The following is a 24,363-nucleotide window of genomic DNA, read 5'->3' on the forward strand; positions in this document are numbered from 1 at the left end:
AGCAGACACAGCCACAACCCTGCAGCAGCGTGCGTTGCCTAGGATGGCACTCTATGCACACTACCATCTCCCGGTGTAGGCAACTTTGGCCTTTGGCACTGGCCCTCAGGCGGATTCGCGGACTAGGTCAGTGTCTTCCTCACAGGAGAGGAGAGGCGACAGGATCCCTGAACACTGCCCGTTACTGGAATGGGGAGCTTTCGGGGATTGTCCCCACTCTTTTCCCGGCACACACCCTGCCACCCACAATGCTGTCACATCTTGGAGGAAGATGGCACCTGACTGCGCATTTCTCGAGGGAGCTGTTTCTGCGAGTTCCGGGTATGGCGCCAGGTAGCTAGCCCAAGTCTGCCCTACGGACAGTTGCCCAAGGAGATGCTGTCCCCTTGGGACCAGAGGCACAGGACAGGCCTGCCTTCTGCCCAGACTCCTTCCTCAGAGTGGAGCACGCGTCCCTGCCCTAGTCGTCCCTTCATGTCTCCTTATTAGCCAGGATTTGTCTCTCTGCAAAGGGAGCGGGTGACATTTGTCTTGCCACCGGCCTGCTGTTCCTGCCAGGGCAGGCTCTTCTGCTTTCCGACCGTTTCCCGACCCCAAGGCCAATGGCTCCTTCTCTTCTCTGGGGGCGGCGTGCTGTGCCTTCCCCAGACTTGTTTCTGGGGAGCGCGGTGACAGCCGTTTCCCTTTCCTGAAGGCCCTTTCAGATGTGCAAACATGCTTCTCTTAGGCAAAGGGGTGCTAGGGCAAAGAGGATTTCGCTCCATGCGGGTGTCTTCCACCATACTGCGGGGACTAGCTCAGGCATTCAGCTGCAGCATCCCACACATCCGATTCTGATTTCACAACGAATGCTGTGCTTTCCCAGAGGAGATGCCACAGCAAAGGGGCTTTCGCTCTCTACGGGTTTCTCCCATCGTGCTGCGAATACTAGGCTAAGGCAAGCTACAAAAGCAGCCCGCAGAACCGACTCTGATTTCCCAGTGACTGCTATGCTTTCGCAGAGGTTTTCAGCTTGGCGCGATCCACACTTCACTGCTCCGTCTTTTGCAAGGCTTTGGTCGTTCCCTCTGTCGCGGCAGGGAAGAAGAGCCACGGGAGAGCTGGTGCCGCTTGGGCCTTGATTTCCTCGGCTCCAAGTTCGCACCCGGGGTTCACCTCGCTAAGCCGAACTAAGCAGACACAGCCTCGACCCTGCAGCAGCGTGCGTGGCCTAGGATGGCACTCTGCTCACAATGCCATCTCTCGGCATAGGCAAGGCCTGCCCTTTCGCTCTGGCGTTCAGGTGGACAGGGGACTAGGCCAGTGCCTTCCCCATCCTTGAGGAGACGTGAGAGGATCACTGCAACACCGCCCGTGCCCTGGGATGGGGAGTAATGGGTAACTGTCCCTGTTTCCCCGGGACACTCCCTGCCTCCGCCAATGCTGCCACATCCGGGAGGAAGACGGCATCTGATTGCCCATTCCTCCAGGAGGTGATTCTGCGAGTTCAGGGCCGGGAGTTTGGTGGCAAGCCCACTTCTGCCCTCTGGACAGGTGGCCAAGGAGATGCTGTCCCCTTGGGACCAGAGGCACAGGAAAGGCCTTCCTTCTCGGACTCCTTCCTCAGATTGGAGCACGCTCCCTTGCCCAATCGTCCCCTCATGTCTCCTTAGCAGCCAGGCTTCGTCTCTCTGCACAGGGAGCGGGTGACACTTGTCTTGCCACAGGCCCGCTGTTCCTGCCAGGGCCGGCTCTCCAGCTTCACGACCGTTTCCCGACCCCAAGGCCAAGGGCTCCTTCTCTTCTCCTGGGGCAGCGTGCTGCATTTTCCCAAGACAGGCTCCTGTGGAGCCCAGTGACAGACATGTCCCTTTCCTTAAGGCTCTTTCCACAGGCGCAGGCACGGTTCTCTCTCAGGCAGAGGGGATGCCCAGGCATAGAGGATTTCGCTCCATGCGGGTTTATTACACCATGCTGTGGAGACAAGCTCTGGCAAGGAACCGGCAGCATCCCACACACCCGACTCTGATTTCCCAAAGAATGCTGTGCGTTCCTAGAGGGGATGCCCGTGCAAAGAGTCTTCCGCTTAATGCGGGTTTCTCCCGCCATGCTGATAATACTAGGCTAAGGCAAGCAGCAACAGCAGCCCACAGAACAGACTCTGATTTCCCAGCGACGGCTATGCTTTCGCAGAGGTTTTCAGCTTGGCACGAATCGCACTTCGCTGCTGCTTCCTCAGCAAGGCTTTGTTTGTTCGCTCTGTAGCGGCAGGGAAGAAGAGCTGCGGGGGAGCTGGTGCCTCTGGGACGTTGCTTTTCCGGGCTCCAAGATCGCGCCCGGGTTTCACCTTGCTAAGCCGAACAAATAGACACAGACACAACCCTGCAGCAACGTGCGTGGCCTATCATGGCACTCTATGCCTATTACCATCTCCTGGCGTAGGTAAGGCTTTGCCGTTTCTCCGGCGATCAGGCAGACTCGGGGTCTAGGCCAGTGCCTTCACCACAGGAGAGAGGAGGCGACAGGATCCCTGCACAAGGCCCGTGCACTAGGATTGGGAACTGTGGGGTACTGTCTCCACTCCTTCCGCGGCACACCCCCTGCCACCCACAACGCTGCCACATCTTGGTGGAACAGGGCTTCTGACTGCCGGTTTCTCCATGGGGTTGTTTCTGCGAGTTCCGGGTATGGCACCTGGTGGCAAGCCCAAGTCTGCCCTTGGGACAGGTGGCCAAGGAGATGCTGTCCCCTTGGGACCTGAGGCACAGGACAGGCCTGCCTTCTGCCCAGACTCCTTCCTCAGAGTGGAGCACGCACCCCTGCCCTAGTCATCCCCTCATGTCTCCTTAGCAGCCAGGCTTCCATCTCTCCTTACAGGGAGCGGGTGACACGTGTCTTGCCACCGCCCTGCTGTTCGTGCCATGGTAGGCTATCCTGCTTCCCGAGCGTTTCCGGACCCCAAGGCCAAGGGCTCCTTCTCTTCCCCAGGGACGGCGTGCTGCGCCTTCCCCACACTTGCTCCTAGGGAGCGCAGTGACAGACATATGCAACCATGCTTCTCTCTCAGGCAGAGGGGATGCCCAGGCAAAGAGGATTTCGCTCCATGCGGGTTTATTACACCGTGCTGTGGAGACTAGCTCTGGAAAGCAACAGGCAGCATCCCACAGACCCGACTCTGATTTCCCAAAGAATGCTGTGCTTTCCCAGATGTTGTGCCAGTGCAAAGAGGCTTTTGCTTTATGCGGGTTTCTCCTGCCATGCTGCGAATACTAGGCTAAGGCCAGCAGCAACAGCAGCCCACAGAACAGACTCTGATTTCCCAGCGACTGCTCTGCTTTCTCAGAGGTTTTCACCTTGGCGCGAACCGCACTTCGCTGCTGTTTCCTCAGCAAGGCTTTGGCTGTTCGCTCTGTCACATCAGGATAGAAGAGCTGCGGGAGAGCTGCTGCCTCTTGGGCCTTGCTTTCCCGGACTCCATGTTGATGCCCTGGGTTCACCATGCCAGGGTGAACTAAGCAGACACAGCCACAACCCTGCAGCAGCGTGCGTTGCCTAGGATGGCACTCTATGCACACTACCATCTCCCGGTGTAGGCAACTTTGGCCTTTGGCACTGGCCCTCAGGCGGATTCGCGGACTAGGTCAGTGTCTTCCTCACAGGAGAGGAGAGGCGACAGGATCCCTGAACACTGCCCGTTACTGGAATGGGGAGCTTTCGGGGATTGTCCCCACTCTTTTCCCGGCACACACCCTGCCACCCACAATGCTGTCACATCTTGGAGGAAGATGGCACCTGACTGCGCATTTCTCGAGGGAGCTGTTTCTGCGAGTTCCGGGTATGGCGCCAGGTAGCTAGCCCAAGTCTGCCCTACGGACAGTTGCCCAAGGAGATGCTGTCCCCTTGGGACCAGAGGCACAGGACAGGCCTGCCTTCTGCCCAGACTCCTTCCTCAGAGTGGAGCACGCGTCCCTGCCCTAGTCGTCCCTTCATGTCTCCTTATTAGCCAGGCTTTGTCTCTCTGCAAAGGGAGCGGGTGACATTTGTCTTGCCACCGGCCTGCTGTTCCTGCCAGGGCAGGCTCTTCTGCTTCCCGACCGTTTCCCGACCCCAAGGCCAATGGCTCCTTCTCTTCTCTGGGGGCGGCGTGCTGTGCCTTCCCCAGACTTGTTTCTGGGGAGCGCGGTGACAGCCGTTTCCCTTTCCTGAAGGCCCTTTCAGATGTGCAAACATGCTTCTCTTAGGCAAAGGGGAGCTAGGGCAAAGAGGATTTCGCTCCATGCGGGTATCATCCACCATTCTGCGGGGACTAGCTCAGGCATTCAGCTGCAGCATCCCACACATCCGATTCTGATTTCACAACGAATGCTGTGCTTTCCCAGAGGAGATGCCACAGCAAAGGGGCTTTCGCTCTCTACGGGTTTCTCCCATCGTGCTGCGAACGAATACTAGGCTAAGGCAAGCTACAAAAGCAGCCCGCAGAACCGACTCTGATTTCCCAGTGACTGCTATGCTTTCTGAGAGGTTTTCAGCTTGGCGCGATCCACACTTCACTGCTCCTTCTTTTGCAAGGCTTTGGTCGTTCCCTCTGTCGCGGCAGGGAAGAAGAGCCACGGGAGAGCTGGTGCCGCTTGGGCCTTGATTTCCTCGGCTCCAAGTTCGCACCCGGGGTTCACCTCGCTAAGCCGAACTAAGCAGACACAGCCTCGACCCTGCAGCAGCGTGCGTGGCCTAGGATGGCACTCTGCTCACAATGCCATCTCTCGGCATAGGCAAGGCCTGCCCTTTCGCTCTGGCGTTCAGGTGGACAGGGGACTAGGCCAGTGCCTTCCCCATCCTTGAGGAGACGTGAGAGGATCACTGCAACACCGCCCGTGCCCTGGGATGGGGAGTAATGGGTAACTGTCCCTGTTTCCCCGGGACACTCCCTGCCTCCGCCAATGCTGCCACATCCGGGAGGAAGACGGCATCTGATTGCCCATTCCTCCAGGAGGTGATTCTGCGAGTTCAGGGCCGGGAGTTTGGTGGCAAGCCCACTTCTGCCCTCTGGACAGGTGGCCAAGGAGATGCTGTCCCCTTGGGACCAGAGGCACAGGAAAGGCCTTCCTTCTCGGACTCCTTCCTCAGATTGGAGCACGCTCCCTTGCCCAATCGTCCCCTCATGTCTCCTTAGCAGCCAGGCTTCGTCTCTCTGCACAGGGAGCGGGTGACACTTGTCTTGCCACAGGCCCGCTGTTCCTGCCAGGGCCGGCTCTCCAGCTTCACGACCGTTTCCCGACCCCAAGGCCAAGGGCTCCTTCTCTTCTCCTGGGGCAGCGTGCTGCATTTTCCCAAGACAGGCTCCTGTGGAGCCCAGTGACAGACATGTCCCTTTCCTTAAGGCTCTTTCCACAGGCGCAGGCACGGTTCTCTCTCAGGCAGAGGGGATGCCCAGGCATAGAGGATTTCGCTCCATGCGGGTTTATTACACCATGCTGTGGAGACAAGCTCTGGCAAGGAACCGGCAGCATCCCACACACCCGACTCTGATTTCCCAAAGAATGCTGTGCGTTCCTAGAGGGGATGCCCGTGCAAAGAGTCTTCCGCTTAATGCGGGTTTCTCCCGCCATGCTGATAATACTAGGCTAAGGCAAGCAGCAACAGCAGCCCACAGAACAGACTCTGATTTCCCAGCGACGGCTATGCTTTCGCAGAGGTTTTCAGCTTGGCACGAATCGCACTTCGCTGCTGCTTCCTCAGCAAGGCTTTGTTTGTTCGCTCTGTAGCGGCAGGGAAGAAGAGCTGCGGGGGAGCTGGTGCCTCTGGGACGTTGCTTTTCCGGGCTCCAAGATCGCGCCCGGGTTTCACCTTGCTAAGCCGAACAAATAGACACAGACACAACCCTGCAGCAACGTGCGTGGCCTATCATGGCACTCTATGCCTATTACCATCTCCTGGCGTAGGTAAGGCTTTGCCGTTTCTCCGGCGATCAGGCAGACTCGGGGTCTAGGCCAGTGCCTTCACCACAGGAGAGAGGAGGCGACAGGATCCCTGCACAAGGCCCGTGCACTAGGATTGGGAACTGTGGGGTACTGTCTCCACTCCTTCCGCGGCACACCCCCTGCCACCCACAACGCTGCCACATCTTGGTGGAACAGGGCTTCTGACTGCCGGTTTCTCCATGGGGTTGTTTCTGCGAGTTCCGGGTATGGCACCTGGTGGCAAGCCCAAGTCTGCCCTTGGGACAGGTGGCCAAGGAGATGCTGTCCCCTTGGGACCTGAGGCACAGGACAGGCCTGCCTTCTGCCCAGACTCCTTCCTCAGAGTGGAGCACGCACCCCTGCCCTAGTCATCCCCTCATGTCTCCTTAGCAGCCAGGCTTCCATCTCTCCTTACAGGGAGCGGGTGACACGTGTCTTGCCACCGCCCTGCTGTTCGTGCCATGGTAGGCTATCCTGCTTCCCGAGCGTTTCCGGACCCCAAGGCCAAGGGCTCCTTCTCTTCCCCAGGGACGGCGTGCTGCGCCTTCCCCACACTTGCTCCTAGGGAGCGCAGTGACAGACATATGCAACCATGCTTCTCTCTCAGGCAGAGGGGATGCCCAGGCAAAGAGGATTTCGCTCCATGCGGGTTTATTACACCGTGCTGTGGAGACTAGCTCTGGAAAGCAACAGGCAGCATCCCACAGACCCGACTCTGATTTCCCAAAGAATGCTGTGCTTTCCCAGATGTTGTGCCAGTGCAAAGAGGCTTTTGCTTTATGCGGGTTTCTCCTGCCATGCTGCGAATACTAGGCTAAGGCCAGCAGCAACAGCAGCCCACAGAACAGACTCTGATTTCCCAGCGACTGCTCTGCTTTCGCAGAGGTTTTCACCTTGGCGCGAACCGCACTTCGCTGCTGTTTCCTCAGCAAGGCTTTGGCTGTTCGCTCTGTCACATCAGGATAGAAGAGCTGCGGGAGAGCTGCTGCCTCTTGGGCCTTGCTTTCCCGGACTCCATGTTGATGCCCTGGGTTCACCATGCCAGGGTGAACTAAGCAGACACAGCCACAACCCTGCAGCAGCGTGCGTTGCCTAGGATGGCACTCTATGCACACTACCATCTCCCGGTGTAGGCAACTTTGGCCTTTGGCACTGGCCCTCAGGCGGATTCGCGGACTAGGTCAGTGTCTTCCTCACAGGAGAGGAGAGGCGACAGGATCCCTGAACACTGCCCGTTACTGGAATGGGGAGCTTTCGGGGATTGTCCCCACTCTTTTCCCGGCACACACCCTGCCACCCACAATGCTGTCACATCTTGGAGGAAGATGGCACCTGACTGCGCATTTCTCGAGGGAGCTGTTTCTGCGAGTTCCGGGTATGGCGCCAGGTAGCTAGCCCAAGTCTGCCCTACGGACAGTTGCCCAAGGAGATGCTGTCCCCTTGGGACCAGAGGCACAGGACAGGCCTGCCTTCTGCCCAGACTCCTTCCTCAGAGTGGAGCACGCGTCCCTGCCCTAGTCGTCCCTTCATGTCTCCTTATTAGCCAGGCTTTGTCTCTCTGCAAAGGGAGCGGGTGACATTTGTCTTGCCACCGGCCTGCTGTTCCTGCCAGGGCAGGCTCTTCTGCTTCCCGACCGTTTCCCGACCCCAAGGCCAATGGCTCCTTCTCTTCTCTGGGGGCGGCGTGCTGTGCCTTCCCCAGACTTGTTTCTGGGGAGCGCGGTGACAGCCGTTTCCCTTTCCTGAAGGCCCTTTCAGATGTGCAAACATGCTTCTCTTAGGCAAAGGGGAGCTAGGGCAAAGAGGATTTCGCTCCATGCGGGTATCTTCCACCATTCTGCGGGGACTAGCTCAGGCATTCAGCTGCAGCATCCCACACATCCGATTCTGATTTCACAACGAATGCTGTGCTTTCCCAGAGGAGATGCCACAGCAAAGGGGCTTTCGCTCTCTACGGGTTTCTCCCATCGTGCTGCGAACGAATACTAGGCTAAGGCAAGCTACAAAAGCAGCCCGCAGAACCGACTCTGATTTCCCAGTGACTGCTATGCTTTCTGAGAGGTTTTCAGCTTGGCGCGATCCACACTTCACTGCTCCTTCTTTTGCAAGGCTTTGGTCGTTCCCTCTGTCGCGGCAGGGAAGAAGAGCCACGGGAGAGCTGGTGCCGCTTGGGCCTTGATTTCCTCGGCTCCAAGTTCGCACCCGGGGTTCACCTCGCTAAGCCGAACTAAGCAGACACAGCCTCGACCCTGCAGCAGCGTGCGTGGCCTAGGATGGCACTCTGCTCACAATGCCATCTCTCGGCATAGGCAAGGCCTGCCCTTTCGCTCTGGCGTTCAGGTGGACAGGGGACTAGGCCAGTGCCTTCCCCATCCTTGAGGAGACGTGAGAGGATCACTGCAACACCGCCCGTGCCCTGGGATGGGGAGTAATGGGTAACTGTCCCTGTTTCCCCGGGACACTCCCTGCCTCCGCCAATGCTGCCACATCCGGGAGGAAGACGGCATCTGATTGCCCATTCCTCCAGGAGGTGATTCTGCGAGTTCAGGGCCGGGAGTTTGGTGGCAAGCCCACTTCTGCCCTCTGGACAGGTGGCCAAGGAGATGCTGTCCCCTTGGGACCAGAGGCACAGGAAAGGCCTTCCTTCTCGGACTCCTTCCTCAGATTGGAGCACGCTCCCTTGCCCAATCGTCCCCTCATGTCTCCTTAGCAGCCAGGCTTCGTCTCTCTGCACAGGGAGCGGGTGACACTTGTCTTGCCACAGGCCCGCTGTTCCTGCCAGGGCCGGCTCTCCAGCTTCACGACCGTTTCCCGACCCCAAGGCCAAGGGCTCCTTCTCTTCTCCTGGGGCAGCGTGCTGCATTTTCCCAAGACAGGCTCCTGTGGAGCCCAGTGACAGACATGTCCCTTTCCTTAAGGCTCTTTCCACAGGCGCAGGCACGGTTCTCTCTCAGGCAGAGGGGATGCCCAGGCATAGAGGATTTCGCTCCATGCGGGTTTATTACACCATGCTGTGGAGACAAGCTCTGGCAAGGAACCGGCAGCATCCCACACACCCGACTCTGATTTCCCAAAGAATGCTGTGCGTTCCTAGAGGGGATGCCCGTGCAAAGAGTCTTCCGCTTAATGCGGGTTTCTCCCGCCATGCTGATAATACTAGGCTAAGGCAAGCAGCAACAGCAGCCCACAGAACAGACTCTGATTTCCCAGCGACGGCTATGCTTTCGCAGAGGTTTTCAGCTTGGCACGAATCGCACTTCGCTGCTGCTTCCTCAGCAAGGCTTTGTTTGTTCGCTCTGTAGCGGCAGGGAAGAAGAGCTGCGGGGGAGCTGGTGCCTCTGGGACGTTGCTTTTCCGGGCTCCAAGATCGCGCCCGGGTTTCACCTTGCTAAGCCGAACAAATAGACACAGACACAACCCTGCAGCAACGTGCGTGGCCTATCATGGCACTCTATGCCTATTACCATCTCCTGGCGTAGGTAAGGCTTTGCCGTTTCTCCGGCGATCAGGCAGACTCGGGGTCTAGGCCAGTGCCTTCACCACAGGAGAGAGGAGGCGACAGGATCCCTGCACAAGGCCCGTGCACTAGGATTGGGAACTGTGGGGTACTGTCTCCACTCCTTCCGCGGCACACCCCCTGCCACCCACAACGCTGCCACATCTTGGTGGAACAGGGCTTCTGACTGCCGGTTTCTCCATGGGGTTGTTTCTGCGAGTTCCGGGTATGGCACCTGGTGGCAAGCCCAAGTCTGCCCTTGGGACAGGTGGCCAAGGAGATGCTGTCCCCTTGGGACCTGAGGCACAGGACAGGCCTGCCTTCTGCCCAGACTCCTTCCTCAGAGTGGAGCACGCACCCCTGCCCTAGTCATCCCCTCATGTCTCCTTAGCAGCCAGGCTTCCATCTCTCCTTACAGGGAGCGGGTGACACGTGTCTTGCCACCGCCCTGCTGTTCGTGCCATGGTAGGCTATCCTGCTTCCCGAGCGTTTCCGGACCCCAAGGCCAAGGGCTCCTTCTCTTCCCCAGGGACGGCGTGCTGCGCCTTCCCCACACTTGCTCCTAGGGAGCGCAGTGACAGACATATGCAACCATGCTTCTCTCTCAGGCAGAGGGGATGCCCAGGCAAAGAGGATTTCGCTCCATGCGGGTTTATTACACCGTGCTGTGGAGACTAGCTCTGGAAAGCAACAGGCAGCATCCCACAGACCCGACTCTGATTTCCCAAAGAATGCTGTGCTTTCCCAGATGTTGTGCCAGTGCAAAGAGGCTTTTGCTTTATGCGGGTTTCTCCTGCCATGCTGCGAATACTAGGCTAAGGCCAGCAGCAACAGCAGCCCACAGAACAGACTCTGATTTCCCAGCGACTGCTCTGCTTTCGCAGAGGTTTTCACCTTGGCGCGAACCGCACTTCGCTGCTGTTTCCTCAGCAAGGCTTTGGCAGTTCGCTCTGTCACATCAGGATAGAAGAGCTGCGGGAGAGCTGCTGCCTCTTGGGCCTTGCTTTCCCGGACTCCATGTTGATGCCCTGGGTTCACCATGCCAGGGTGAACTAAGCAGACACAGCCACAACCCTGCAGCAGCGTGCGTTGCCTAGGATGGCACTCTATGCACACTACCATCTCCCGGTGTAGGCAACTTTGGCCTTTGGCACTGGCCCTCAGGCGGATTCGCGGACTAGGTCAGTGTCTTCCTCACAGGAGAGGAGAGGCGACAGGATCCCTGAACACTGCCCGTTACTGGAATGGGGAGCTTTCGGGGATTGTCCCCACTCTTTTCCCGGCACACACCCTGCCACCCACAATGCTGTCACATCTTGGAGGAAGATGGCACCTGACTGCGCATTTCTCGAGGGAGCTGTTTCTGCGAGTTCCGGGTATGGCGCCAGGTAGCTAGCCCAAGTCTGCCCTACGGACAGTTGCCCAAGGAGATGCTGTCCCCTTGGGACCAGAGGCACAGGACAGGCCTGCCTTCTGCCCAGACTCCTTCCTCAGAGTGGAGCACGCGTCCCTGCCCTAGTCGTCCCTTCATGTCTCCTTATTAGCCAGGCTTTGTCTCTCTGCAAAGGGAGCGGGTGACATTTGTCTTGCCACCGGCCTGCTGTTCCTGCCAGGGCAGGCTCTTCTGCTTCCCGACCGTTTCCCGACCCCAAGGCCAATGGCTCCTTCTCTTCTCTGGGGGCGGCGTGCTGTGCCTTCCCCGGACTTGTTTCTGGGGAGCGCGGTGACAGCCGTTTCCCTTTCCTGAAGGCCCTTTCAGATGTGCAAACATGCTTCTCTTAGGCAAAGGGGTGCTAGGGCAAAGAGGATTTCGCTCCATGCGGGTGTCTTCCTCCATACTGCGGGGACTAGCTCAGGCATTCAGCTGCAGCATCCCACACATCCGATTCTGATTTCACAACGAATGCTGTGCTTTCCCAGAGGAGATGCCACAGCAAAGGGGCTTTCGCTCTCTACGGGTTTCTCCCATCGTGCTGCGAATACTAGGCTAAGGCAAGCTACAAAAGCAGCCCGCAGAACCGACTCTGATTTCCCAGTGACTGCTATGCTTTCGCAGAGGTTTTCAGCTTGGCGCGATCCACACTTCACTGCTCCGTCTTTTGCAAGGCTTTGGTCGTTCCCTCTGTCGCGGCAGGGAAGAAGAGCCACGGGAGAGCTGGTGCCGCTTGGGCCTTGATTTCCTCGGCTCCAAGTTCGCACCCGGGGTTCACCTCGCTAAGCCGAACTAAGCAGACACAGCCTCGACCCTGCAGCAGCGTGCGTGGCCTAGGATGGCACTCTGCTCACAATGCCATCTCTCGGCATAGGCAAGGCCTGCCCTTTCGCTCTGGCGTTCAGGTGGACAGGGGACTAGGCCAGTGCCTTCCCCATCCTTGAGGAGACGTGAGAGGATCACTGCAACACCGCCCGTGCCCTGGGATGGGGAGTAATGGGTAACTGTCCCTGTTTCCCCGGGACACTCCCTGCCTCCGCCAATGCTGCCACATCCGGGAGGAAGACGGCATCTGATTGCCCATTCCTCCAGGAGGTGATTCTGCGAGTTCAGGGCCGGGAGTTTGGTGGCAAGCCCACTTCTGCCCTCTGGACAGGTGGCCAAGGAGATGCTGTCCCCTTGGGACCAGAGGCACAGGAAAGGCCTTCCTTCTCGGACTCCTTCCTCAGATTGGAGCACGCTCCCTTGCCCAATCGTCCCCTCATGTCTCCTTAGCAGCCAGGCTTCGTCTCTCTGCACAGGGAGCGGGTGACACTTGTCTTGCCACAGGCCCGCTGTTCCTGCCAGGGCCGGCTCTCCAGCTTCACGACCGTTTCCCGACCCCAAGGCCAAGGGCTCCTTCTCTTCTCCTGGGGCAGCGTGCTGCATTTTCCCAAGACAGGCTCCTGTGGAGCCCAGTGACAGACATGTCCCTTTCCTTAAGGCTCTTTCCACAGGCGCAGGCACGGTTCTCTCTCAGGCAGAGGGGATGCCCAGGCATAGAGGATTTCGCTCCATGCGGGTTTATTACACCATGCTGTGGAGACAAGCTCTGGCAAGGAACCGGCAGCATCCCACACACCCGACTCTGATTTCCCAAAGAATGCTGTGCGTTCCTAGAGGGGATGCCCGTGCAAAGAGTCTTCCGCTTAATGCGGGTTTCTCCCGCCATGCTGATAATACTAGGCTAAGGCAAGCAGCAACAGCAGCCCACAGAACAGACTCTGATTTCCCAGCGACGGCTATGCTTTCGCAGAGGTTTTCAGCTTGGCACGAATCGCACTTCGCTGCTGCTTCCTCAGCAAGGCTTTGTTTGTTCGCTCTGTAGCGGCAGGGAAGAAGAGCTGCGGGGGAGCTGGTGCCTCTGGGACGTTGCTTTTCCGGGCTCCAAGATCGCGCCCGGGTTTCACCTTGCTAAGCCGAACAAATAGACACAGACACAACCCTGCAGCAACGTGCGTGGCCTATCATGGCACTCTATGCCTATTACCATCTCCTGGCGTAGGTAAGGCTTTGCCGTTTCTCCGGCGATCAGGCAGACTCGGGGTCTAGGCCAGTGCCTTCACCACAGGAGAGAGGAGGCGACAGGATCCCTGCACAAGGCCCGTGCACTAGGATTGGGAACTGTGGGGTACTGTCTCCACTCCTTCCGCGGCACACCCCCTGCCACCCACAACGCTGCCACATCTTGGTGGAACAGGGCTTCTGACTGCCGGTTTCTCCATGGGGTTGTTTCTGCGAGTTCCGGGTATGGCACCTGGTGGCAAGCCCAAGTCTGCCCTTGGGACAGGTGGCCAAGGAGATGCTGTCCCCTTGGGACCTGAGGCACAGGACAGGCCTGCCTTCTGCCCAGACTCCTTCCTCAGAGTGGAGCACGCACCCCTGCCCTAGTCATCCCCTCATGTCTCCTTAGCAGCCAGGCTTCCATCTCTCCTTACAGGGAGCGGGTGACACGTGTCTTGCCACCGCCCTGCTGTTCGTGCCATGGTAGGCTATCCTGCTTCCCGAGCGTTTCCGGACCCCAAGGCCAAGGGCTCCTTCTCTTCCCCAGGGACGGCGTGCTGCGCCTTCCCCACACTTGCTCCTAGGGAGCGCAGTGACAGACATATGCAACCATGCTTCTCTCTCAGGCAGAGGGGATGCCCAGGCAAAGAGGATTTCGCTCCATGCGGGTTTATTACACCGTGCTGTGGAGACTAGCTCTGGAAAGCAACAGGCAGCATCCCACAGACCCGACTCTGATTTCCCAAAGAATGCTGTGCTTTCCCAGATGTTGTGCCAGTGCAAAGAGGCTTTTGCTTTATGCGGGTTTCTCCTGCCATGCTGCGAATACTAGGCTAAGGCCAGCAGCAACAGCAGCCCACAGAACAGACTCTGATTTCCCAGCGACTGCTCTGCTTTCTCAGAGGTTTTCACCTTGGCGCGAACCGCACTTCGCTGCTGTTTCCTCAGCAAGGCTTTGGCTGTTCGCTCTGTCACATCAGGATAGAAGAGCTGCGGGAGAGCTGCTGCCTCTTGGGCCTTGCTTTCCCGGACTCCATGTTGATGCCCTGGGTTCACCATGCCAGGGTGAACTAAGCAGACACAGCCACAACCCTGCAGCAGCGTGCGTTGCCTAGGATGGCACTCTATGCACACTACCATCTCCCGGTGTAGGCAACTTTGGCCTTTGGCACTGGCTCTCAGGCGGATTCGCGGACTAGGTCAGTGTCTTCCTCACAGGAGAGGAGAGGCGACAGGATCCCTGAACACTGCCCGTTACTGGAATGGGGAGCTTTCGGGGATTGTCCCCACTCTTTTCCCGGCACACACCCTGCCACCCACAATGCTGTCACATCTTGGAGGAAGATGGCACCTGACTGCGCATTTCTCGAGGGAGCTGTTTCTGCGAGTTCCGGGTATGGCGCCAGGTAGCTAGCCCAAGTCTGCCCTACGGACAGTTGCCCAAGGAGATGCTGTCCCCTTGGGACCAGAGGCACAGGACAGGCCTGCCTTCTGCCCAGACTCCTTCCTCAGAGTGGAGCACGCGTCCCTGCCCTAGTCGTCCCTTCATGTCTCCTTATTAGCCAGGCTTTGTCTCTCTGCAAAGGGAGCGGGTGACATTTGTCTTGCCACCGGCCTGCTGTTCCTGCCAGGGCAGGCTCTTCTGCTTCCCGACCGTTTCCCGACCCCAAGGCCAATGGCTCCTTCTCTTCTCTGGGGGCGGCGTGCTGTGCCTTCCCCAGACTTGTTTCTGGGGAGCGCGGTGACAGCCGTTTCCCTTTCCTGAAGGCCCTTTCAGATGTGCAAACATGCTTCTCTTAGGCAAAGGGGAGCTAGGGCAAAGAGGATTTCGCTCCATGCGGGTATCTTCCACCATTCTGCGGGGACTAGCTCAGGCATTCAGCTGCAGCATCCCACACATCCGATTCTGATTTCACAACGAATGCTGTGCTTTCCCAGAGGAGATGCCACAGCAAAGGGGCTTTCGCTCTCTACGGGTTTCTCCCATCGTGCTGCGAACGAATACTAGGCTAAGGCAAGCTACAAAAGCAGCCCGCAGAACCGACTCTGATTTCCCAGTGACTGCTATGCTTTCTGAGAGGTTTTCAGCTTGGCGCGATCCACACTTCACTGCTCCTTCTTTTGCAAGGCTTTGGTCGTTCCCTCTGTCGCGGCAGGGAAGAAGAGCCACGGGAGAGCTGGTGCCGCTTGGGCCTTGATTTCCTCGGCTCCAAGTTCGCACCCGGGGTTCACCTCGCTAAGCCGAACTAAGCAGACACAGCCTCGACCCTGCAGCAGCGTGCGTGGCCTAGGATGGCACTCTGCTCACAATGCCATCTCTCGGCATAGGCAAGGCCTGCCCTTTCGCTCTGGCGTTCAGGTGGACAGGGGACTAGGCCAGTGCCTTCCCCATCCTTGAGGAGACGTGAGAGGATCACTGCAACACCGCCCGTGCCCTGGGATGGGGAGTAATGGGTAACTGTCCCTGTTTCCCCGGGACACTCCCTGCCTCCGCCAATGCTGCCACATCCGGGAGGAAGACGGCATCTGATTGCCCATTCCTCCAGGAGGTGATTCTGCGAGTTCAGGGCCGGGAGTTTGGTGGCAAGCCCACTTCTGCCCTCTGGACAGGTGGCCAAGGAGATGCTGTCCCCTTGGGACCAGAGGCACAGGAAAGGCCTTCCTTCTCGGACTCCTTCCTCAGATTGGAGCACGCTCCCTTGCCCAATCGTCCCCTCATGTCTCCTTAGCAGCCAGGCTTCGTCTCTCTGCACAGGGAGCGGGTGACACTTGTCTTGCCACAGGCCCGCTGTTCCTGCCAGGGCCGGCTCTCCAGCTTCACGACCGTTTCCCGACCCCAAGGCCAAGGGCTCCTTCTCTTCTCCTGGGGCAGCGTGCTGCATTTTCCCAAGACAGGCTCCTGTGGAGCCCAGTGACAGACATGTCCCTTTCCTTAAGGCTCTTTCCACAGGCGCAGGCACGGTTCTCTCTCAGGCAGAGGGGATGCCCAGGCATAGAGGATTTCGCTCCATGCGGGTTTATTACACCATGCTGTGGAGACAAGCTCTGGCAAGGAACCGGCAGCATCCCACACACCCGACTCTGATTTCCCAAAGAATGCTGTGCGTTCCTAGAGGGGATGCCCGTGCAAAGAGTCTTCCGCTTAATGCGGGTTTCTCCCGCCATGCTGATAATACTAGGCTAAGGCAAGCAGCAACAGCAGCCCACAGAACAGACTCTGATTTCCCAGCGACGGCTATGCTTTCGCAGAGGTTTTCAGCTTGGCACGAATCGCACTTCGCTGCTGCTTCCTCAGCAAGGCTTTGTTTGTTCGCTCTGTAGCGGCAGGGAAGAAGAGCTGCGGGGGAGCTGGTGCCTCTGGGACGTTGCTTTTCCGGGCTCCAAGATCGCGCCCGGGTTTCACCTTGCTAAGCCGAACAAATAGACACAGACACAACCCTGCAGCAACGTGCGTGGCCTATCATGGCACTCTATGCCTATTACCATCTCCTGGCGTAGGTAAGGCTTTGCCGTTTCTCCGGCGATCAGGCAGACTCGGGGTCTAGGCCAGTGCCTTCACCACAGGAGAGAGGAGGCGACAGGATCCCTGCACAAGGCCCGTGCACTAGGATTGGGAACTGTGGGGTACTGTCTCCACTCCTTCCGCGGCACACCCCCTGCCACCCACAACGCTGCCACATCTTGGTGGAACAGGGCTTCTGACTGCCGGTTTCTCCATGGGGTTGTTTCTGCGAGTTCCGGGTATGGCACCTGGTGGCAAGCCCAAGTCTGCCCTTGGGACAGGTGGCCAAGGAGATGCTGTCCCCTTGGGACCTGAGGCACAGGACAGGCCTGCCTTCTGCCCAGACTCCTTCCTCAGAGTGGAGCACGCACCCCTGCCCTAGTCATCCCCTCATGTCTCCTTAGCAGCCAGGCTTCCATCTCTCCTTACAGGGAGCGGGTGACACGTGTCTTGCCACCGCCCTGCTGTTCGTGCCATGGTAGGCTATCCTGCTTCCCGAGCGTTTCCGGACCCCAAGGCCAAGGGCTCCTTCTCTTCCCCAGGGACGGCGTGCTGCGCCTTCCCCACACTTGCTCCTAGGGAGCGCAGTGACAGACATATGCAACCATGCTTCTCTCTCAGGCAGAGGGGATGCCCAGGCAAAGAGGATTTCGCTCCATGCGGGTTTATTACACCGTGCTGTGGAGACTAGCTCTGGAAAGCCACAGGCAGCATCCCACAGACCCGACTCTGATTTCCCAAAGAATGCTGTGCTTTCCCAGATGTTGTGCCAGTGCAAAGAGGCTTTTGCTTTATGCGGGTTTCTCCTGCCATGCTGCGAATACTAGGCTAAGGCCAGCAGCAACAGCAGCCCACAGAACAGACTCTGATTTCCCAGCGACTGCTCTGCTTTCGCAGAGGTTTTCACCTTGGCGCGAACCGCACTTCGCTGCTGTTTCCTCAGCAAGGCTTTGGCTGTTCGCTCTGTCACATCAGGATAGAAGAGCTGCGGGAGAGCTGCTGCCTCTTGGGCCTTGCTTTCCCGGACTCCATGTTGATGCCCTGGGTTCACCATGCCAGGGTGAACTAAGCAGACACAGCCACAACCCTGCAGCAGCGTGCGTTGCCTAGGATGGCACTCTATGCACACTACCATCTCCCGGTGTAGGCAACTTTGGCCTTTGGCACTGGCCCTCAGGCGGATTCGCGGACTAGGTCAGTGTCTTCCTCACAGGAGAGGAGAGGCGACAGGATCCCTGAACACTGCCCGTTACTGGAATGGGGAGCTTTCGGGGATTGTCCCCACTCTTTTCCCGGCACACACCCTGCCACCCACAATGCTGTCACATCTTGGAGGAAGATGGCACCTGACTGCGCATTTCTCGAGGGAGCTGTTTCTGCGAGTTCCGGGTATGGCGCCAGGTAGCTAGCCCAAGTCTGCCCTACGGACAGTTGCCCAAGGAGATGCTGTCCCCTTGGGACCAGAGGCACAGGACAGGCCTGCCTTCTGCCCAGACTCCTTCCTCAGAGTGGAGCACGCGTCCCTGCCCTAGTCGTCCCTTCATGTCTCCTTATTAGCCAGGCTTTGTCTCTCTGCAAAGGGAGCGGGTGACATTTGTCTTGCCACCGGCCTGCTGTTCCTGCCAGGGCAGGCTCTTCTGCTTCCCGACCGTTTCCCGACCCCAAGGCCAATGGCTCCTTCTCTTCTCTGGGGGCGGCGTGCTGTGCCTTCCCCGGACTTGTTTCTGGGGAGCGCGGTGACAGCCGTTTCCCTTTCCTGAAGGCCCTTTCAGATGTGCAAACATGCTTCTCTTAGGCAAAGGGGTGCTAGGGCAAAGAGGATTTCGCTCCATGCGGGTGTCTTCCTCCATACTGCGGGGACTAGCTCAGGCATTCAGCTGCAGCATCCCACACATCCGATTCTGATTTCACAACGAATGCTGTGCTTTCCCAGAGGAGATGCCACAGCAAAGGGGCTTTCGCTCTCTACGGGTTTCTCCCATCGTGCTGCGAATACTAGGCTAAGGCAAGCTACAAAAGCAGCCCGCAGAACCGACTCTGATTTCCCAGTGACTGCTATGCTTTCGCAGAGGTTTTCAGCTTGGCGCGATCCACACTTCACTGCTCCGTCTTTTGCAAGGCTTTGGTCGTTCCCTCTGTCGCGGCAGGGAAGAAGAGCCACGGGAGAGCTGGTGCCGCTTGGGCCTTGATTTCCTCGGCTCCAAGTTCGCACCCGGGGTTCACCTCGCTAAGCCGAACTAAGCAGACACAGCCTCGACCCTGCAGCAGCGTGCGTGGCCTAGGATGGCACTCTGCTCACAATGCCATCTCTCGGCATAGGCAAGGCCTGCCCTTTCGCTCTGGCGTTCAGGTGGACAGGGGACTAGGCCAGTGCCTTCCCCATCCTTGAGGAGACGTGAGAGGATCACTGCAACACCGCCCGTGCCCTGGGATGGGGAGTAATGGGTAACTGTCCCTGTTTCCCCGGGACACTCCCTGCCTCCGCCAATGCTGCCACATCCGGGAGGAAGACGGCATCTGATTGCCCATTCCTCCAGGAGGTGATTCTGCGAGTTCAGGGCCGGGAGTTTGGTGGCAAGCCCACTTCTGCCCTCTGGACAGGTGGCCAAGGAGATGCTGTCCCCTTGGGACCAGAGGCACAGGAAAGGCCTTCCTTCTCGGACTCCTTCCTCAGATTGGAGCACGCTCCCTTGCCCAATCGTCCCCTCATGTCTCCTTAGAAGCCAGGCTTCGTCTCTCTGCACAGGGAGCGGGTGACACTTGTCTTGCCACAGGCCCGCTGTTCCTGCCAGGGCCGGCTCTCCAGCTTCACGACCGTTTCCCGACCCCAAGGCCAAGGGCTCCTTCTCTTCTCCTGGGGCAGCGTGCTGCATTTTCCCAAGACAGGCTCCTGTGGAGCCCAGTGACAGACATGTCCCTTTCCTTAAGGCTCTTTCCACAGGCGCAGGCACGGTTCTCTCTCAGGCAGAGGGGATGCCCAGGCATAGAGGATTTCGCTCCATGCGGGTTTATTACACCATGCTGTGGAGACAAGCTCTGGCAAGGAACCGGCAGCATCCCACACACCCGACTCTGATTTCCCAAAGAATGCTGTGCGTTCCTAGAGGGGATGCCCGTGCAAAGAGTCTTCCGCTTAATGCGGGTTTCTCCCGCCATGCTGATAATACTAGGCTAAGGCAAGCAGCAACAGCAGCCCACAGAACAGACTCTGATTTCCCAGCGACGGCTATGCTTTCGCAGAGGTTTTCAGCTTGGCACGAATCGCACTTCGCTGCTGCTTCCTCAGCAAGGCTTTGTTTGTTCGCTCTGTAGCGGCAGGGAAGAAGAGCTGCGGGGGAGCTGGTGCCTCTGGGACGTTGCTTTTCCGGGCTCCAAGATCGCGCCCGGGTTTCACCTTGCTAAGCCGAACAAATAGACACAGACACAACCCTGCAGCAACGTGCGTGGCCTATCATGGCACTCTATGCCTATTACCATCTCCTGGCGTAGGTAAGGCTTTGCCGTTTCTCCGGCGATCAGGCAGACTCGGGGTCTAGGCCAGTGCCTTCACCACAGGAGAGAGGAGGCGACAGGATCCCTGCACAAGGCCCGTGCACTAGGATTGGGAACTGTGGGGTACTGTCTCCACTCCTTCCGCGGCACACCCCCTGCCACCCACAACGCTGCCACATCTTGGTGGAACAGGGCTTCTGACTGCCGGTTTCTCCATGGGGTTGTTTCTGCGAGTTCCGGGTATGGCACCTGGTGGCAAGCCCAAGTCTGCCCTTGGGACAGGTGGCCAAGGAGATGCTGTCCCCTTGGGACCTGAGGCACAGGACAGGCCTGCCTTCTGCCCAGACTCCTTCCTCAGAGTGGAGCACGCACCCCTGCCCTAGTCATCCCCTCATGTCTCCTTAGCAGCCAGGCTTCCATCTCTCCTTACAGGGAGCGGGTGACACGTGTCTTGCCACCGCCCTGCTGTTCGTGCCATGGTAGGCTATCCTGCTTCCCGAGCGTTTCCGGACCCCAAGGCCAAGGGCTCCTTCTCTTCCCCAGGGACGGCGTGCTGCGCCTTCCCCACACTTGCTCCTAGGGAGCGCAGTGACAGACATATGCAACCATGCTTCTCTCTCAGGCAGAGGGGATGCCCAGGCAAAGAGGATTTCGCTCCATGCGGGTTTATTACACCGTGCTGTGGAGACTAGCTCTGGAAAGCCACAGGCAGCATCCCACAGACCCGACTCTGATTTCCCAAAGAATGCTGTGCTTTCCCAGATGTTGTGCCAGTGCAAAGAGGCTTTTGCTTTATGCGGGTTTCTCCTGCCATGCTGCGAATACTAGGCTAAGGCCAGCAGCAACAGCAGCCCACAGAACAGACTCTGATTTCCCAGCGACTGCTCTGCTTTCGCAGAGGTTTTCACCTTGGCGCGAACCGCACTTCGCTGCTGTTTCCTCAGCAAGGCTTTGGCTGTTCGCTCTGTCACATCAGGATAGAAGAGCTGCGGGAGAGCTGCTGCCTCTTGGGCCTTGCTTTCCCGGACTCCATGTTGATGCCCTGGGTTCACCATGCCAGGGTGAACTAAGCAGACACAGCCACAACCCTGCAGCAGCGTGCGTTGCCTAGGATGGCACTCTATGCACACTACCATCTCCCGGTGTAGGCAACTTTGGCCTTTGGCACTGGCCCTCAGGCGGATTCGCGGACTAGGTCAGTGTCTTCCTCACAGGAGAGGAGAGGCGACAGGATCCCTGAACACTGCCCGTTACTGGAATGGGGAGCTTTCGGGGATTGTCCCCACTCTTTTCCCGGCACACACCCTGCCACCCACAATGCTGTCACATCTTGGAGGAAGATGGCACCTGACTGCGCATTTCTCGAGGGAGCTGTTTCTGCGAGTTCCGGGTATGGCGCCAGGTAGCTAGCCCAAGTCTGCCCTACGGACAGTTGCCCAAGGAGATGCTGTCCCCTTGGGACCAGAGGCACAGGACAGGCCTGCCTTCTGCCCAGACTCCTTCCTCAGAGTGGAGCACGCGTCCCTGCCCTAGTCGTCCCTTCATGTCTCCTTATTAGCCAGGCTTTGTCTCTCTGCAAAGGGAGCGGGTGACATTTGTCTTGCCACCGGCCTGCTGTTCCTGCCAGGGCAGGCTCTTCTGCTTCCCGACCGTTTCCCGACCCCAAGGCCAATGGCTCCTTCTCTTCTCTGGGGGCGGCGTGCTGTGCCTTCCCCGGACTTGTTTCTGGGGAGCGCGGTGACAGCCGTTTCCCTTTCCTGAAGGCCCTTTCAGATGTGCAAACATGCTTCTCTTAGGCAAAGGGGTGCTAGGGCAAAGAGGATTTCGCTCCATGCGGGTGTCTTCCTCCATACTGCGGGGACTAGCTCAGGCATTCAGCTGCAGCATCCCACACATCCGATTCTGATTTCACAACGAATGCTGTGCTTTCCCAGAGGAGATGCCACAGCAAAGGGGCTTTCGCTCTCTACGGGTTTCTCCCATCGTGCTGCGAATACTAGGCTAAGGCAAGCTACAAAAGCAGCCCGCAGAACCGACTCTGATTTCCCAGTGACTGCTATGCTTTCGCAGAGGTTTTCAGCTTGGCGCGATCCACACTTCACTGCTCCGTCTTTTGCAAGGCTTTGGTCGTTCCCTCTGTCGCGGCAGGGAAGAAGAGCCACGGGAGAGCTGGTGCCGCTTGGGCCTTGATTTCCTCGGCTCCAAGTTCGCACCCGGGGTTCACCTCGCTAAGCCGAACTAAGCAGACACAGCCTCGACCCTGCAGCAGCGTGCGTGGCCTAGGATGGCACTCTGCTCACAATGCCATCTCTCGGCATAGGCAAGGCCTGCCCTTTCGCTCTGGCGTTCAGGTGGACAGGGGACTAGGCCAGTGCCTTCCCCATCCTTGAGGAGACGTGAGAGGATCACTGCAACACCGCCCGTGCCCTGGGATGGGGAGTAATGGGTAACTGTCCCTGTTTCCCCGGGACACTCCCTGCCTCCGCCAATGCTGCCACATCCGGGAGGAAGACGGCATCTGATTGCCCATTCCTCCAGGAGGTGATTCTGCGAGTTCAGGGCCGGGAGTTTGGTGGCAAGCCCACTTCTGCCCTCTGGACAGGTGGCCAAGGAGATGCTGTCCCCTTGGGACCAGAGGCACAGGAAAGGCCTTCCTTCTCGGACTCCTTCCTCAGATTGGAGCACGCTCCCTTGCCCAATCGTCCCCTCATGTCTCCTTAGAAGCCAGGCTTCGTCTCTCTGCACAGGGAGCGGGTGACACTTGTCTTGCCACAGGCCCGCTGTTCCTGCCAGGGCCGGCTCTCCAGCTTCACGACCGTTTCCCGACCCCAAGGCCAAGGGCTCCTTCTCTTCTCCTGGGGCAGCGTGCTGCATTTTCCCAAGACAGGCTCCTGTGGAGCCCAGTGACAGACATGTCCCTTTCCTTAAGGCTCTTTCCACAGGCGCAGGCACGGTTCTCTCTCAGGCAGAGGGGATGCCCAGGCATAGAGGATTTCGCTCCATGCGGGTTTATTACACCATGCTGTGGAGACAAGCTCTGGCAAGGAACCGGCAGCATCCCACACACCCGACTCTGATTTCCCAAAGAATGCTGTGCGTTCCTAGAGGGGATGCCCGTGCAAAGAGTCTTCCGCTTAATGCGGGTTTCTCCCGCCATGCTGATAATACTAGGCTAAGGCAAGCAGCAACAGCAGCCCACAGAACAGACTCTGATTTCCCAGCGACGGCTATGCTTTCGCAGAGGTTTTCAGCTTGGCACGAATCGCACTTCGCTGCTGCTTCCTCAGCAAGGCTTTGTTTGTTCGCTCTGTAGCGGCAGGGAAGAAGAGCTGCGGGGGAGCTGGTGCCTCTGGGACGTTGCTTTTCCGGGCTCCAAGATCGCGCCCGGGTTTCACCTTGCTAAGCCGAACAAATAGACACAGACACAACCCTGCAGCAACGTGCGTGGCCTATCATGGCACTCTATGCCTATTACCATCTCCTGGCGTAGGTAAGGCTTTGCCGTTTCTCCGGCGATCAGGCAGACTCGGGGTCTAGGCCAGTGCCTTCACCACAGGAGAGAGGAGGCGACAGGATCCCTGCACAAGGCCCGTGCACTAGGATTGGGAACTGTGGGGTACTGTCTCCACTCCTTCCGCGGCACACCCCCTGCCACCCACAACGCTGCCACATCTTGGTGGAACAGGGCTTCTGACTGCCGGTTTCTCCATGGGGTTGTTTCTGCGAGTTCCGGGTATGGCACCTGGTGGCAAGCCCAAGTCTGCCCTTGGGACAGGTGGCCAAGGAGATGCTGTCCCCTTGGGACCTGAGGCACAGGACAGGCCTGCCTTCTGCCCAGACTCCTTCCTCAGAGTGGAGCACGCACCCCTGCCCTAGTCATCCCCTCATGTCTCCTTAGCAGCCAGGCTTCCATCTCTCCTTACAGGGAGCGGGTGACACGTGTCTTGCCACCGCCCTGCTGTTCGTGCCATGGTAGGCTATCCTGCTTCCCGAGCGTTTCCGGACCCCAAGGCCAAGGGCTCCTTCTCTTCCCCAGGGACGGCGTGCTGCGCCTTCCCCACACTTGCTCCTAGGGAGCGCAGTGACAGACATATGCAACCATGCTTCTCTCTCAGGCAGAGGGGATGCCCAGGCAAAGAGGATTTCGCTCCATGCGGGTTTATTACACCGTGCTGTGGAGACTAGCTCTGGAAAGCCACAGGCAGCATCCCACAGACCCGACTCTGATTTCCCAAAGAATGCTGTGCTTTCCCAGATGTTGTGCCAGTGCAAAGAGGCTTTTGCTTTATGCGGGTTTCTCCTGCCATGCTGCGAATACTAGGCTAAGGCCAGCAGCAACAGCAGCCCACAGAACAGACTCTGATTTCCCAGCGACTGCTCTGCTTTCGCAGAGGTTTTCACCTTGGCGCGAACCGCACTTCGCTGCTGTTTCCTCAGCAAGGCTTTGGCTGTTCGCTCTGTC

This window comes from Mustela lutreola, chromosome 6, assembly GCF_030435805.1.
Source record: "Mustela lutreola isolate mMusLut2 chromosome 6, mMusLut2.pri, whole genome shotgun sequence".
In the NCBI taxonomy this organism is placed as follows: domain Eukaryota; kingdom Metazoa; phylum Chordata; class Mammalia; order Carnivora; family Mustelidae; genus Mustela; species Mustela lutreola.